The following is a 15,287-nucleotide window of genomic DNA, read 5'->3' as shown; positions in this document are numbered from 1 at the left end:
TCGATTTAGGACCCTCTTGCCTTAAGAATAAAAATGTTAACACATTTTGCAATTTAAATGAAGTGAGTTCGTTAGAGATAGGCAGTTGAACGCTTAGATCTTATTTTCTTGATTTCTAAATCGTATCTGTTTGCGGCTAAAAGAGCGCTACTGTATTATTGCGGAGAAACTGTGCCGAGATGTATTCACGTTTGCAAGCATGGCGCCCTGGCGTGTGCCCGATGCATGCAAGCAGAAGCACGGCCATGGCGGCGGCCATATACCATGTGGCAGCCTCCCGTACAACTGCACTTCTTGTTTCTTGTCCGGGTAAAAACTTCAAACATTTAACTGGCCTGTATGTATACTCTATGGGTAAAGTTGTGCTCGAGTCAGGATAATTTCGGGTCAGCCTATTACTTTGTTCCCTTTCATTGAGCCTTCCGGGTCTCAATCTGGAAAGAATACGGTGAAAGCAGGTTGGGAACGTTTGCTCAGCAAATAAGGCTGCTAGGCTGTCCGTTTGCTCGGTACTATGACTTAAAAAGGCTAAGCGCCCGATGTTTGTCAAAGCACGCTTGACGACGTCAGAGAAGCAACGGTCGTTTGGGCCCCATTGACCGCCATGCTTTGCGTTGGAGCTGCAATATCTAACGCTGCGTACTCAGATAGATGCTGCAGTATGCGCGCTTGTTGCTTTCCGCTGGGCTCTGGCTGCGTGTGCCATGTAGTATTATCAAAGACAGAAAGCTCGTGCTGGAGGCGGAGCACCTACTAGGTGCTTAACCTGTCACCGATTATAGATAGTCGTTTTCACTTTTCGAGATAACGGAAAGACTGTTAACGCGCGCGACCAAAGGCGTCGCTGTAGACACCCTTCTAGGATTGGCCAAACACTCATGGAGCCTTTTTACATGCATGGTATGGAGACCTTTCCAGCGCTTATCACCCGGGCGAAAAATGCTGAGTCACTGAGCTGCAGACGAATGCGCAGCGTCTGATATACGCACAACAGAGCTACAGCGCATGCTCAGAAGGCGTTCCACAGTAGCAAACAAAGATGGCAGCGCGCAGATGGCGAATTTTGGAAAGATCCGTAGTCGCGTGGGCAGAAGAAAAGGTCAATCCCAGCTTGTTCACACATGCAGTCTTTGTTTAGAGGACTTACGGCGCAAAATTCACGACGACCCTACTGCGAGTCGTCCAGAGAGAAAAGGTGAACAGCTGCACGTCGTTGTCGACAGAGTGCGCCGCGGTGTGAGTGCTTCAACAACAAGAATACGCTTCTTGGTGGGTCAAGCGCGCACAAAAGACGCAGAGTTCACCTCTGGAAAGCACGCCGGATCAGCGTGTTATGCCGAGGTTACGTGACGCGGCGACGCGGCTGGACGTAACAAACGACGACGGTTCGCTCGCGTTGCCGCGGCAGCCGAGGCGTCGCGCGAGGGCACTGGCACATCATGCACGCCGCGCAGTTCACGGTCTGTTGAGGCGCGCTGGCCTTGACCCTCGAGTTGGCACGTCTTTGCCTGCTCCCGCGAGCGAACACGTGTCCGATGACTTGTCGCGCCGAGTCACAAGACGAGCGTCTGCAGGAAGCGTCGCCCGTGGAGTCGCCCGTTGTGTCACGCGCGTGCACACGCTGCAAGCTCGGTTGGACGAGGCGACGAAGACGGCCGAGGAGGCGACCCCGAAGCGACGACAACTCGCTCGCCCGTCGGCCTTTGCCGCCGGTGTGTCGCGGTAGAGGTTAGAGCTCCTTCGCGGTCGGAAAATGACTTCTTTTGCTTTGCTTTGCGTGGCCGTGCCGCTGAGGTATCAGAGCTGGCCCCAAAAACGTCGCAATGGGCGTGAATAGTTGCGTGGCTCTAGGGTTGGAGGGTCAGTTCGCTCTTAGTGTGTTTTTATGTGTTGCAAAGGCGAGTTTGCTGAGTGGTGACCAGGGTCATAATGAACGCGTTATTCTGGGGAATTGCTTGGTCGCTAGTGGTTGAGGAGGAGGAGGACGATGCCGGAAAGTGGAAAACTACAAAACAAAAGTAAACCGGAACAAAATGTCTGACTCCGTACACTACGGCATGACATATTCAGATTAGGGTTAGTGAGGGAGAAATAAAGCAAAAATCGGAGTGCAAGGCCTCTGGTTTAGAATGCACATGCGCCACCGCACCATAACTTTTTCAGGATTGAGCATGAGACACCTTTGAGTGCACCGACGGTGTGCACATAGCACACCGTCAGCGTGATATGATATGTGAACAAAAGGTAAGGGCGCAAACGAGCTGGTGGTGGTTAAACATTTCGACAAAAACCCCGAGACTGGGACAAAGAGGGACGGACAAACACAAAGTCTCAAAACTTTGTGTTTGTCCGTCCCTTTTTGTCCCAGTCTCGGGGTTTTTGTCGAAATATGATATGTATCCAACACAAGAGGTATTTGTGGGGAAAGCGTAAAAATTGACCCAAAGGACGAATGATAAAGACCAGGATAATTTTCTGACTTTTACGATCTCATATCATATATGTAATAAGCTATTGAAGTAATATATACTATACAAATTGAAACAAACATATTTCCTACATTACACTCCAGTATGCCTTATATGGCTGATTTACAGTGGCAACAGAATCTGGCAACACATATCTTTGCAGGTTTTGTGGCCACTTCACAAAACTTAATGGTATCAGAGTACGCTTATTATGATAATTCCGAACTCTACGGAATCGCACTTTCGTAATCCAATCAATCACTCTATCAGTCGTGTTGTACATAGTGCCCGTAGGCTCTCAAGATCATGATGGAGCTTAGGCGATCATGTCCCTTATCTTCGCTATGACCCGTTTTGCTTTAGCTGGAATGCACAGCAATAGAGCAATAGCTACAGACAAAAGTGCTTGTTATACGTGTGATTGGCTTACAGGCACCTTCTCTGAACAGAAAGTTCTTTCCAAAGTCATAAGATGTTGGACGCATGTCCTTTCAACATGCTAATGTTGCATGACCCATGGAAACGCCACTCGCGTTTCCCTTTCGGAAACGCTAACTCTGACCGCTTCACTTTTCTCTTTTGGCTTTCTCGATTACTTCCTCTATTTTTCGCTGCTTCTTTTTGGTCCCGTGACGGGGTCAGTGCTAGCGTTTCCCGAAGGAGGGCGTATGTATCGTTCCACAAGGGTCATGATAACGCGTTCCCTAAGAATCCACCAATGGATCTTCCTGTAATTTTTTTCACCTCTTTTCTGTACTTTACGTCGACGCCCTTGGATACGGTCATCCATACCACTCTTGGAAGGAACCGCATTCATGTCACTCGGGGAGGGAACCGCATTCAACGTTTTAGCTATACACACACATCACAGCCCACTCGCCGCAACTACGGAAACCCAGAGCGAAGAACAACCGGTGACGGCAGAGCGGCAACTGAGCACGCTCATACTCCACCGTACCGCGGAGAAGCACCTCCTAGATAGCAAAGCCCTAGTGCTGGATGAGATGGTATCATCAGAGAAGGTCAACGCTGAGCACAGATTGGAGACCACAATTGCGTCAACGTTCGGTTCAAGCTTGACTCGAAGCCGAACTCTGACGCAGCACTTGTTTCCAATCTGTGTCCAGCGTTGGCCTCCTCTGATGACGCCATCTCATTCAGCACTAGGGCTTTACTATCTAGGAGGTGTAGCGGGGCGCTTCCTCCTCTCTGGCTCCGCGCAAGCTGCGCGCGTGACTTTGACGATTGACGAAAACGAAAGGTCCCGTTTTGACGAAAATGCGACGGTGTCTGTCAGTTTGTCAGCGCCAGAGAGATAGGGAGACGTTGACGCGTGCTGACGTCGGCCCTTCGGACCAACGGGAGCGTCGCACGGTATCTCCCCTTCCTGTTTTTTTTTTTCTCTCTCTCTCTTCTTGGCGCTGACAGACGAAAGACACCTCTGGGTTTTCACCAAAACGAGCGTTCTAATTGTGCTGACACATTAAAAGAAAGAGTATGTCGTAACGCATTTGAGGTTTGCTACGAAGTAACAACTGAGCAGAACTCACCCAAACTTTCCCCTTTCTCAAATATAAATAATAGTGGCTAAAAAACAAGAACAGAAAGTTGGTTTGGAGCGTTATAATACACTTCACTACATCGCAAGCTACGAGGTCGATAGGGAAAAAAAAATTAAACGAAACTATAAACTTGGGAGCGTGTTGGTTTTTGGACAGAGTCGACAGCAAGAATGCAACACTTAAGACAAAGGGACGACCGACACTTCTACTTTCTTGAAAAAAAAAAGTGTCCGTCGTCTCGCTGTGTTAAGTGCTTCATTATTTCTGTCTTAAACGAAATTACAGCTGGGATCCCATTTTCCTCCGACGGGAACACCGGGCCAGTCGACATATGGCGGATGGTTTTTGGTGACCTACAAGATAAACTGCTCTATCTTTATTCCCCTCCAGCCCTATTATGAAAATAAACGAGAAAAAAAAATTGAGGGGCCCTACATTAATGCACAGTACAGTCGGAGCGATAGCTGCGACACATCACGGCGAAGTCGTTCTCCATTGACGTTCCGTTCACGCACCTTAAGGCGTGTGAAATAAAGCGTTCGGAACAAAATAGACATCTGACCATTTTGTTGTAAACGCTTTTTTCTTTTTTTTTGTTATGGAGCGCGGGAAGGCACGTTTCCCGACACGAGCTCTTGGCATTGACTGTGCTACGACGGCATTTTGTTATCGGCTATTTTTTTTTTTTTTTTAGGGAGCGCGTGCAATTAGGATTAACTACTTAAAAATAATTAAGCATAAAGCGGGTTGTTAACGCCGTGGCGTTGGCTCTGTGGTAACGCCTTCATTTCGCACGCAGCAGACCAGCGGTTCCCGCAAGCGGCGGGCGAGCCTTTTTAAGGATTTAGCAACATCGACGACGGACCCCCTACGCCCTACTGCTCGAACAACAGCACCAACAACTGCAACAACTACAACATCAGCAACTACATCTACAGCGACATCAACAACAGCATCATCAACAACTACAACATCAACTACAGCATCTACAACGGATGTCATTTCCAGTGGTAAAAATAATTCCCATAACAGCTACCACTGTGAAAGTCACTTTGAACAAAAATGGCGACAGAAAGACTACAAGCAACATATCATTTGCCTCGCTGAAAATACCAGCGCGATTTGTGAGTTACACAAGTATAAAATTAAACTCGATACCCGGCAACGCGTGAGGAACAGCCCAGCTTTCCTTCAACGCACCGAACATCCTAATAAGGATGCCCTATATTGCAGACAACGACACCAATATAACATGTTGAATAGCGGGCCCCCGTAAATGACAAGGCCAGTAAAAATAAAGAAAGGAAGGCAGAGCACGTTTCTTAGCAGGAGGGCTTGCTTGCTGTGGGACTTTCCCAGTTGCAATGCCGTCGACAAAACGCTCACGTTCCTCCGGAACCTTACTCTCTTTCCTACCGACCAGGAATAAGACGTTAATAATTCTATCGGTCGACTGCTGGCAGTCAAAAAACGAGGTTTTATTTCCCCTCCGACCAACAGCCTCCGATGAACTCACAACGGAGCCAGGAATTCCGACCTTCCCGCGCCTTCTAGAAGCGATGGCGGGAACATGTCGTGACAGACAAGCGATCGTAAGCTGCCTTACGGAGGAGACGAAGACAAAACAGCTCAGCCAAAAGGAGCTCGGAAGGCAGTAAACCTGTAGTTTCGTTTGACACGCCCCAGCCTGCGATAATAATCGGGTGTGAGGATCGAGCAAACATAAGGGTGGAAACAATTGCGAAATTAGTTCGCGGATACGTCCACGGACCACACACACTGGTGCCTCCGCCTTGTGCCCTTTGGGGCGCGGAAATAACAGGTATTTTGCAGCGACAGATCCTTCCTCTGTTGCTTTTTCTTGCGAAGTTCCGTGTACATTCACTGTCGCGTTTTTGATATCACTGGAAGTAAGTAGCCTTGGGCGAATACGGCAGTCACCGCGGAACTCCTGCAAACGGGAGACGTTCGACCTGCCTGCGTTGTAATATTTTGCCATATTTCGAATTACTTTCGCTCCTTCTCGTTGTATCGTGCTTGCGGGCCTCCTTTCTACCTGTTATATTAAAAGGAGCATGCAAGTTACATTATACCTTCAAAAGTTCTTATATTTATTTGCTTCAAGTGGGGGTGCCATAAGTACTTTTGTGCATTCGCTGTTTTGTATGGTTAAATCTGCGAGTTGTCGTGCTCAAAAAGCACGTGAATATATGCATCATGATTTCTATCAGCCACACATAGGAACAGGAAGTAGAAACCCTTCTGGCACTTAAGGCGGTTGAGCTGTCGGCCCGCCGCGAGTGACTTGAGAGCCTCCTCTGCGAAGACTCGGACCCGCTTCCCTTCGACGCTACATTCGGTGGGAACCCGTAAACGACAGACGACGTAGAACGCACCGGGCGATTGTCTCTGCACGAACCGCAATGCTTAGCGGCCAGTGGGAGAAGGAAGACGAACTGCGAAAAGAGGACCCAGACACAACCCAGCCATGGACGGCACCCGGCCGCTGCGGTGAAACAGCAGAAGGACGTCTTTTCGGACTGCGTCCGCACGCAAGACCACTATCTAGACGCCTTCGCAGCACTACCGAGGCATCTGAAGTCGGATATCTTAGATGTAAAAGTCGTATACCCTCGGGTGTTCCTAAACTTTCAAGGGCCATCTTAAATTTCCTTCTCGTGTACGTGAAGGAAGCCAACCTTTCCCACTTTATTAAACCCGTATACATTCCCCACCAGACACCTTCCCACGTACTTGGTAGATGGTGTCTGCCAAGAACTGCATGCAGCTTCACCACCTCTTCCGATAAGGACGCTTTCGAACAATCTATCCGCCGCAAGATTCGATTGTCAGGCGCACTGAGGGGAACACATTGGTCCCGTACACCTTGACCTGGAGCGCAGTGAAGGCTATACATGCGCGAGGTGAAATCCTTGGACGACGCTCATTCTTCGCTTCCCCGGCCCGTTTTTATCTGGATGATGATCGTAGCGGCGTGCGGTCGTATATCACTACCGCGTGATCCACGTTAAAGAACCCAGGCTAGCGGTCTAACCGCGATATTTAAATTTCTCCTCTACAGCGAGGACACCAGACGGCCAATCGGGACTGACTAACTTCCTCCAGCCTGAACAAACGCACGGCAGAATTACTTTTTTGCTCCCCCTCACTTAAAAAAAAAGAGAAGAAACTTAACCTACGACTGGGTTGAGTTTTCCAAAATTGTGAATCTCCTTGTCAAACTTTAAATGACGGTTCTCTCGATGCATCGCGAGGTGGTGCAGGCAGCGCTGTAAATTTTCTTTTATAACCAGAGTAACACCGCCATCTGTGCGACACACGGACGCGTGGTGCGGCAAGTCCCGTGACACGAACCAATCCAACCGGTTACCGCACGCTCAGTCACGCTCCATTGACGCGTTCGGCTGCGTGTAAGCGGACGATTAATGGCTCCGTCCCTGCATCACCGAATCGCGCCGTTATGGAGCACTGGAGAAGCCCCGCCTGACTGGTCATGTTATGTATGCGCTCCGCCGACTAGATCCCCATGTCGACCCGGCTTTTCCGCTCAATCGTCAGTCACACGCGCGCCTAAGTGGCTAAGTGCGGATATCATCGCCTACTTATCGCGCACCCGCCTATCCTTCGATCGTGAAAGCCTGACACAGCGCGCATAATGAACGCGAAGGAGAAAGCGGTTGTCGGTTAATACAGGGTACCAAGGTTGGAAACCCGGTAATATGAATTGATTGAAGTGACTGCAACAAAAAAGCTGCAATCTATATTAATAAAATGCTCGCGAGTTTCTTTGTTTTTTGTACAAACTTAAATTATTCTAAAAAATTCGGAGCGCTTACTTTCTCGCGAAGCACATTGGACGGCCAGTCCCTGCAATCTACGGAACATTCTTGTCGAACGATGTAACTAAAAGTATAATTAGAAAATGAAAAAAAAAAAGTGTTTCTGTTGTGACACAGGGCGTGGTGAAACTCTTTGTTTAATGTCACAACGCATATTTCTTAATGTCTATTTAAACATACTTTCAGCCTTGACATTCGTCACGGTTAAATTGAGCCAGGAGCCTGAACGATAGTCATATAGCTTTTCGATGCATTTTCAAGAAGGCTTCGGTGTTGGCGTTCTTAGGCGTTTGGGAGTCTCGGATAATGGTATCTTTTACGCTACTATAGGTAGTGTAAAGAAACCCTAACATTGTACTTAAAGGGTTCATGAAACGATTTTCCTACTTCTTCCTCCTTAGCTTTAATCCTCAACTCCAATGCGAATTGTGAAACCACGTGGTCTTGACATTCCTTCTGCACCGGTGCGATGACTCCTAGCTTGCACCGTGCTTTTTATGCACACCATAGAACTTGTGATTCCCCAGTGACAATAAGTTCCGTCAGGGCACTCATTGGCCACGAACGCGAATCCAAATATTCGTCGACGGATTAATTGTTGACGAGCTCATACGTCCGAGTGACGCAGTTCTCGTGTCCAATGCGTGAGCTGGGCTCTGCTGACGTCAGTTTGGCGCCGGTGACGCGCTTTTGGAACCGCGGATGTATCAAAGTGAAAAGGCGGAGAGCTTTCAAAGGCAAGAAGGTACAAAATAGACCGCTATATTTTCAAATGTTCGTACCGAAAAGCTGGCTTTTGACTTTCTAGCCTCTTTCTTTTAAACAACTAAACTATATGCGATTAGTAAAGTCCCAATTTAAAATCATTCATCCCAACCCAAAATTCGTTTCATGGCCCCTTTAAGAAAACAAAAACAAAAAAACTTATACCCTTACACCTGTAAAGCATTCTTGCTGATGTTCTTCCACTCACGTATAGCTATAGTACATCAGTGGACTCGTAAAACACGAAGTTGAAACCGAAAGTTCGTGGAGCGCGCCGACCAGACTCCTGCGACAAAATCGCGGCTTCCGTCGGGAGAATTCGAACGGCGGGCTCCGTGAAATTTGCTCCCATCGTCGACAGAGTCAGTCCAAGACCTCTGGTTCTTTATATACTTCTAGAGGTATCCCAGAAGGTCGGCTGTTTGGCGAAACTTAATACCAGGCCAAGAAGAAACGTCGTCGGTTGCAAAGTTTCGTCAGCATGGAGGACCACAATGCAGAGCAATTCCGCGTTCCGCATTGAGAGTTTTGTTCTAAAAGAAATTGTTCGTGCAGTCTTATTCCTTTGACTTCTACCGTGGAACAGGTCGCGGCGGTCCATTGCTCTTCACCGTCTGCTTCCCAAGTGACACTTTCAATTAAGGAAAGTTCACGCTTCCGCAGAAACACTTTTCATTGTTTTCGCAGATCGTAATATCTGTTTGACAAAACCTCCCGAAAGAGCTTATAAAAAAGGGCAAAAAAATGTTGGGCGGTCATACCGGGTGGACCGTGTGATCGAGATTTTAAATGTGGATTTTGTGCACCGAAAACCAGTGTAACAAGTATCAAGTAGAACGTGCCATAGGGGCGATGATGAAACGAACAAACAAACAAACAAAGCATAATAGAAAACATTATTCTATACGTATTTCCGGAACTCCCATGGTGTGGCAGCAGGCACCTTCGACAGTGCAATAATGCCTGTCATACGCGAGGAAGCTTCGTTCACTTTGATTGATGCCGTCTCAAGCACGCCAGGACCGCGCATTTCATCTCCGGTTTATTTACGGCCTCTTTGGGACCGTCGTCTGAGATGGTTCGCGTCGCTCCTCGAACCGCACAACGAGGGGCCGTAAATACCGAGGCCTTCTCAGAAACGGGACCGAGCTCTCATCGGCAAATTTCACGCTGCTAGGGTTGTTTCGTGGTAAATTGGTCGGGGCAGCGCATTAACAAACGCCCGAAGGAGTACGAGGAACCTGGAAGCTGTCAGAGGAAAACCGCAGACATTAAACTTCCCTGGACAACGTCGCCAAAAGAGGTGTTTTTTCGAACAGCCATCGGCGATGATGATCGCGCGTTTAATATGCGTGCTTTGCTTTCCTGACAAGCTGGCGGTCAGGTGCATGACAAGTTGCTATCTTTTAAACATTGATAGAGTAGTTGACATACTTTAAAATTGCCGCGCACTTACGGACCTCTCGATAGCCTAAGCGCAGGTCGGGATCGAGGAAGTTAAATGGAACAGCGAGTGATGAAACCCAGGAAGAGCTATTCTCTTGAACACGATTTTAGACCTGTTTATATTTCTTTTTACATACTTGTATCACAGGCTAAGATAGCACATAAAGCACAAAGAAGTTTAAGAGAGCGAGCTCTTAGGTTTAGGCGACACATCCAGCGCGCAAACTGCAGCACGTAAACGCAGGGAACTCTGGCAACACTGTTAAAGCTACGCGCGCATTGTTTGTTTCTTTTCTCTGAGCTGTCACAGAAAGGTGTCCAAACAAAATCCGAAGGCAGCGAAAACTGGTCGAAAGATTCTGAAGAAAATGTAATAAGAAAACCTTCCGGAAGCACTGTCAGCTGATGCTTCATGGAGGCCTGGCCGAAAGAAGCCACGAAATTAATTTCGTGCTGCGATAAATAATTTTAGATTGGGAGTTTACTGATCGCGTATCGTTTAGTGGGACAAAACAAAGAGGGTAAAAGTAAGAAGCCTGCTTTTCGGTGAGAAAAGGCGAAAATATAGCGGACTATATCTTACCTCCTTTCCTTCGAAAGCTCTCCGCCTTTTCACTGTGATGTATCCGCCGTACCCAAAGCACGTCAGCCGAGCCCAGCTTACGCATTGGACACGAGAACTGCATCACTCGGACGTAGGCGCTCGTCAACAATCAATCCGTCGACGAATATTTGGATTCGCGTTCGTGGCCAATGAGTACCGAGGCGGCACTCATCATCGTTTGCGAATGACAAGAGGCATGGTCACGGTGGGCTTAGAAAACACGATGAAAGCTCGGAGTCATTGCGTTGGGTGAAATACTACGTAACGACCACGTGATTTCTCATTTCGCTTTCGAGTTGAGGAGGAAAGCTGAGGAGGAAGAATCCGAAGAATAATTTGATGGCCCCTTTAACTTCTTTAGGTCACCGGGTGGAGTTCCACTCTTCATCGGAGCGCGCATGGCGGTCGCATTTCAGGGCCCATTGTAGTAACGTTGCGAATTAAAAGAAAAAAAAAAAGGCATATGTATCTGGATTCGGAAAAATAAATATTGCTTGAGGCTTTTAATTGAAAAACACGACAACTCGTGCTGACGACCGAACCGACTGACGGAGGGAATATAGCGGATCCCAATCCTTGAAATCCGAGTAAAGTGGAGCATTTTCTTTTTTACCAGATCCAGGAAAACCCGGACTCTTTCATCCCTTGTGTTTTAGTTACCGGGATAAATAAGGGGGGGGGGGGGGGGGGTCGTTTCACCTCACGACGTACCGCTGCCGACGCTATGGGCTATCCCCGATTCCCAGTCAGACCAGCCAACGCTACCTAAAATAATCAAGGCCAGCGCACGACCTCCTTTTTCTTTATGGAACGTCATCACAATCGAATGGCGCGAACCAGACATGTACGCAACGCGTTACTAGGAACGAGTTACTTGTATCTAGTTACTTTTTTCTGTAATGAGTAACATGTGTAGTTACTTTGTTTTTAGAAAAGGAACGAGAAACTACTTAGCTGCTTTTAAGGCCAAGTAACAGGTAGCGGTATTTCGTTGCTTTTGAGGAATAACGTGTACATCCACGTTTAAACAGCCTCGTTTTAATTCTATAGCCTGAGTATGCGTCTATGGCAACAGAGGCAGATGGGAAACCCGAAAAACAACTAAACAGTATGAGAGTATCGCAATGTTTATCGCTGAACAGGTCAGTCGAACTCTACAGCTGGGAATGTCCTTCACCCAGCAAACGCAATAAGGTTCGTTGCTCTGACCTTCTAGAATGTAAACCCGGAGGTTGCCAATGCGGGAAGGCACATAACTCATTGTCAACTTCGAACTTTAGAAGCAGAGAGAACAAAAGAGAGAGGGGAATCCCGTATTCACCAGTTCTTCCTGAAGCACAACACTGCCGTTCCTTCGAGCACGTCGGTAGAACGACTCTTCAGTGTCGCCGGAGACTCTCAATGAAGCGGGGAAATAACTGATGAAAACTTCGAGAGGCAGCTACTGCTTAAGTGCAACGACTACTGAAAAGAAAACAATAAACCACGAAACAAAAGCAGTTCTGTATTTGGTCGTCGAAGTAACGAGAATAATAACTCGCTACTTTTAAGGTAAACTAACGCGTTCCTTTTGAGAATCGGTAACGAGTAATGTATTTGGTTACTTTTTAAGCGAGTAATAAGTAAAGGTATATAATTAGTTTTTTTTTTTTTTTTTTTTTGGGGGGGGGGGGGGGGGGGGGTAACGTATACATGTCTGGCGCCAACTCGGCAGTTGGTCTCGAGCCCGATGCCGAGCGTCTTTCGATGCGTTGATCGGACACGAGGCCCAGCCGAACGCTGACGCACCACTCGTGACCAATCAGCGTATTCGCTCGATCTCACTGGGAAGACGTCAAACTTTTTTGTGCAGAGGCTTCGATCATTCTAGGGGGTGCTCCAGCGCTGTAAACGTATCGCGTGACTACATGCCCTGCGCGTCGGCTGCGCCCCTCCTATAGGTCACGTGACCTATGGGACACGCAATTGGATTGACTCCAACGGCTCCTAGCGTCCACTGCGGTCCAACGTTGGGTGAAACGGAGCACAGAATGGTTTTCAGAGTTTGCAGGCGAGAAGATGCGTGTTTTTATGTGTGGCTGTATGTGTGTGTGTGTTTTTATGTCACTACAAAGCCTACCAAAGGCGTACCTCATCCATCATCTATCGAGTCTTTCATTGGCGCCAGGCGGTGTGTCAAAGAGTGGAGCCACCCGAAGGCTAAAGTGTGTGAGAACTTTGCCGAGAAGACGACGCATAACATCACAACAGACAGTTTTTTTTTTCTTGTTTGCTGGGAATGAGGTTTAATATAAGAAATAAGCAAACATGCCAGCCCCTTTGCTGTATAAATAGAAGTTTAGATATTAGAACAGCCACGTAGCGAAGCGGGTCATTGGAAAAGTAATTACCGGACCCGTCTTAGTGTCGATCACAATACACGGTCCAGTACAAAAGACCGTGCATTGCTCCCGAAATACGCGACGTATTCCTATTCCAGGGGCTGCGATTTGTCTGTCAGAGTGGCACTTTCGAGTCAACGTGTGATTCCGAACGAGTGTTTCGTCTAGGCTCCGAAGGAAATCACCGCATAGAGTTACTGACGTGGCACCAATCACGATGCCACGTGAGCGCTCATCACGCAGTGACTGAAGGAACCCCGGGTTGAATTCGGCCATCTTTACGAATCAATGTACGACTGCTCGAACGTTTCGTCGTGCATCTGTCTGGCACTTTTAGGGTCATATCGAGGATATCCATCGAGCGATGATGTTGTCGATAGTTCCTGTAAATGTCGACAGTCCCTGTAAGCGATTAGTTCAGAAACTTTGGAATCTGGTTCGAGCCGTTAGCGCTACATTTGGGCGGAGAATGAGCGTTCAGCGATGCGTAGAAGTTTATTCTTGCGGTGACAGATACACCGTATCTTTCTAAAGGCTGCGTGTTTAAACCTAAAGAAAAAAAAAAAAAAAGCAATCTGCGATTTCACATTGTGCATGATCTTTTATGTGCTTATACTGCAATACCACAGCGCAAACTGTTTGATCTAGGCCTAAAGAGATTTTCAGCCTCGTCGCTAGCCGAGCTCCCTCTGTAGATTTGGGCAATCGGCTTTCCCGAATGCTTTGAGGGAAAGCGAATGCATTGGATATCTGTAGAGTGAGCGCTCCAGGTTCGTTTTGTGGGCCTGGCAGATTACCTCCACAAAATTTGGAGTATATCTTTGCAAGCGACTGGATGCTGTAAATACTCTGCAATCGACCATTGTGTTAAAGAGTCGAAAGACACACACACACAAAAGGAACTGATATCTGCGCGTTAAACCTTTATCTAAAAAAAAAAAAAAAATACCTCGCTCTTAAACTGGTTTTATATGTTTCCTCTACCGCAGTTTACAACTTTCCGCAGACAGAAAGGGAGCGAGTAGATAAGAGCCGGGTATTCTAGGATCCTCACCAATGTTTCCTTCGTGCCGCTACTTACCCAAGCGATATAGACACCTTCGAAAATCACATGCCGATTATTAGAAGCTCAGAACCACTTCACAATGGCGGAAAGAATGACATCGTGTAAAGTGCAAGTCATTCCGTAATATGGCCAACTTTGGAGCGCGTCCGACGAGAGGAGCCGACCAGCCAATGAAACATCGTCGGATGTGCAACGCCACTGCGCTAATCACCTTTTCTGTGGGCGAGTTTTTTGCCTTCTAATTTAATTAAACGCATAAAATGTGCCGTGGCCTTGCTATTTTAGTCCGCCATTGTGCAGGGATTCACCAACTGCCAACAGAGGACAGTATTTCGTTAGGTGTCTATTAGCATAACGCTCCTGCAAATAGCGCAGCGGAGCCTTAGCAATTTTAGTCGCTGCACTATTTACACTATTTAAACTGCCTACCCGAAATTGCCCACGCCGTATTTATTTTTTGTCTAGAGATTGTCTGTTTTAAATTACTATCAGTAAAATTACCCGAACAATGTCGTCGTCCTTTCTTCCTTTTTGTGGCGCCCAAAGTAGGTATGGACCCAATATATTTCTTTTTCTTTAATTGCACTGGGACATTTCGAGTGCATGACGCAGTTCCAAAAATGTCCAATTGCTCATTTTAATTTTATTTTTACTTTTTGTTTTAGGTGCACGGCACTTGAGAGTCAGAACTTAGGAATGTGATTATTTTCGGTATATATTCAGGCGGTAAAGTTTGGGTCTCAATGACGATTTTGCAAGTGCAAAACACCAGCAAGCGCCGGCCGTTTATTTGGATAAACTGCGCTGCCTTACAAAGTACACGCATTGAGCACGACTGCCAGCCGGAGCGAAACTAAAAAAATCAGCATATGCTTCGGTTGGTGTACACACTTGATGAAAAGTGGAAGTTGCAGCGATCTCTCTTTTGATGTATATAGTATGCGACTCCACTTTTCGAAAAGTTAAAAATCCACGTATGTATATAACATACGCAAGCACTTAAAAAAAATCGGACAATACGCGTACACACATGTGCACACATACGTCCAATTCTTGTCGCACCGGACCACATATTTACTGCCTCACACATACGGCGTTTGGGTGTGATCAACTCTGTTGCGTGTGATCGCTTACG

General features: G+C 47.2%; 1 pseudogene; it reads right to left on the bottom strand.

The window, feature by feature from the left end:
• Positions 1–4,299: 4,299 nt before the first annotated feature.
• Positions 4,300–15,287, bottom strand: part of LOC121835790 — a 198,981-nt pseudogene continuing 187,993 nt past the window's right edge.

The sequence above is a fragment of the Ixodes scapularis genome, unplaced genomic scaffold, assembly GCF_016920785.2.
Source record: "Ixodes scapularis isolate PalLabHiFi unplaced genomic scaffold, ASM1692078v2 PGA_scaffold1__304_contigs__length_218370807, whole genome shotgun sequence".
Taxonomy (NCBI): Eukaryota; Metazoa; Arthropoda; class Arachnida; order Ixodida; family Ixodidae; genus Ixodes; species Ixodes scapularis.
Note: the sequence above shows the minus strand (reverse complement) of the source record. Positions and strands in the feature narration are given on the sequence as shown.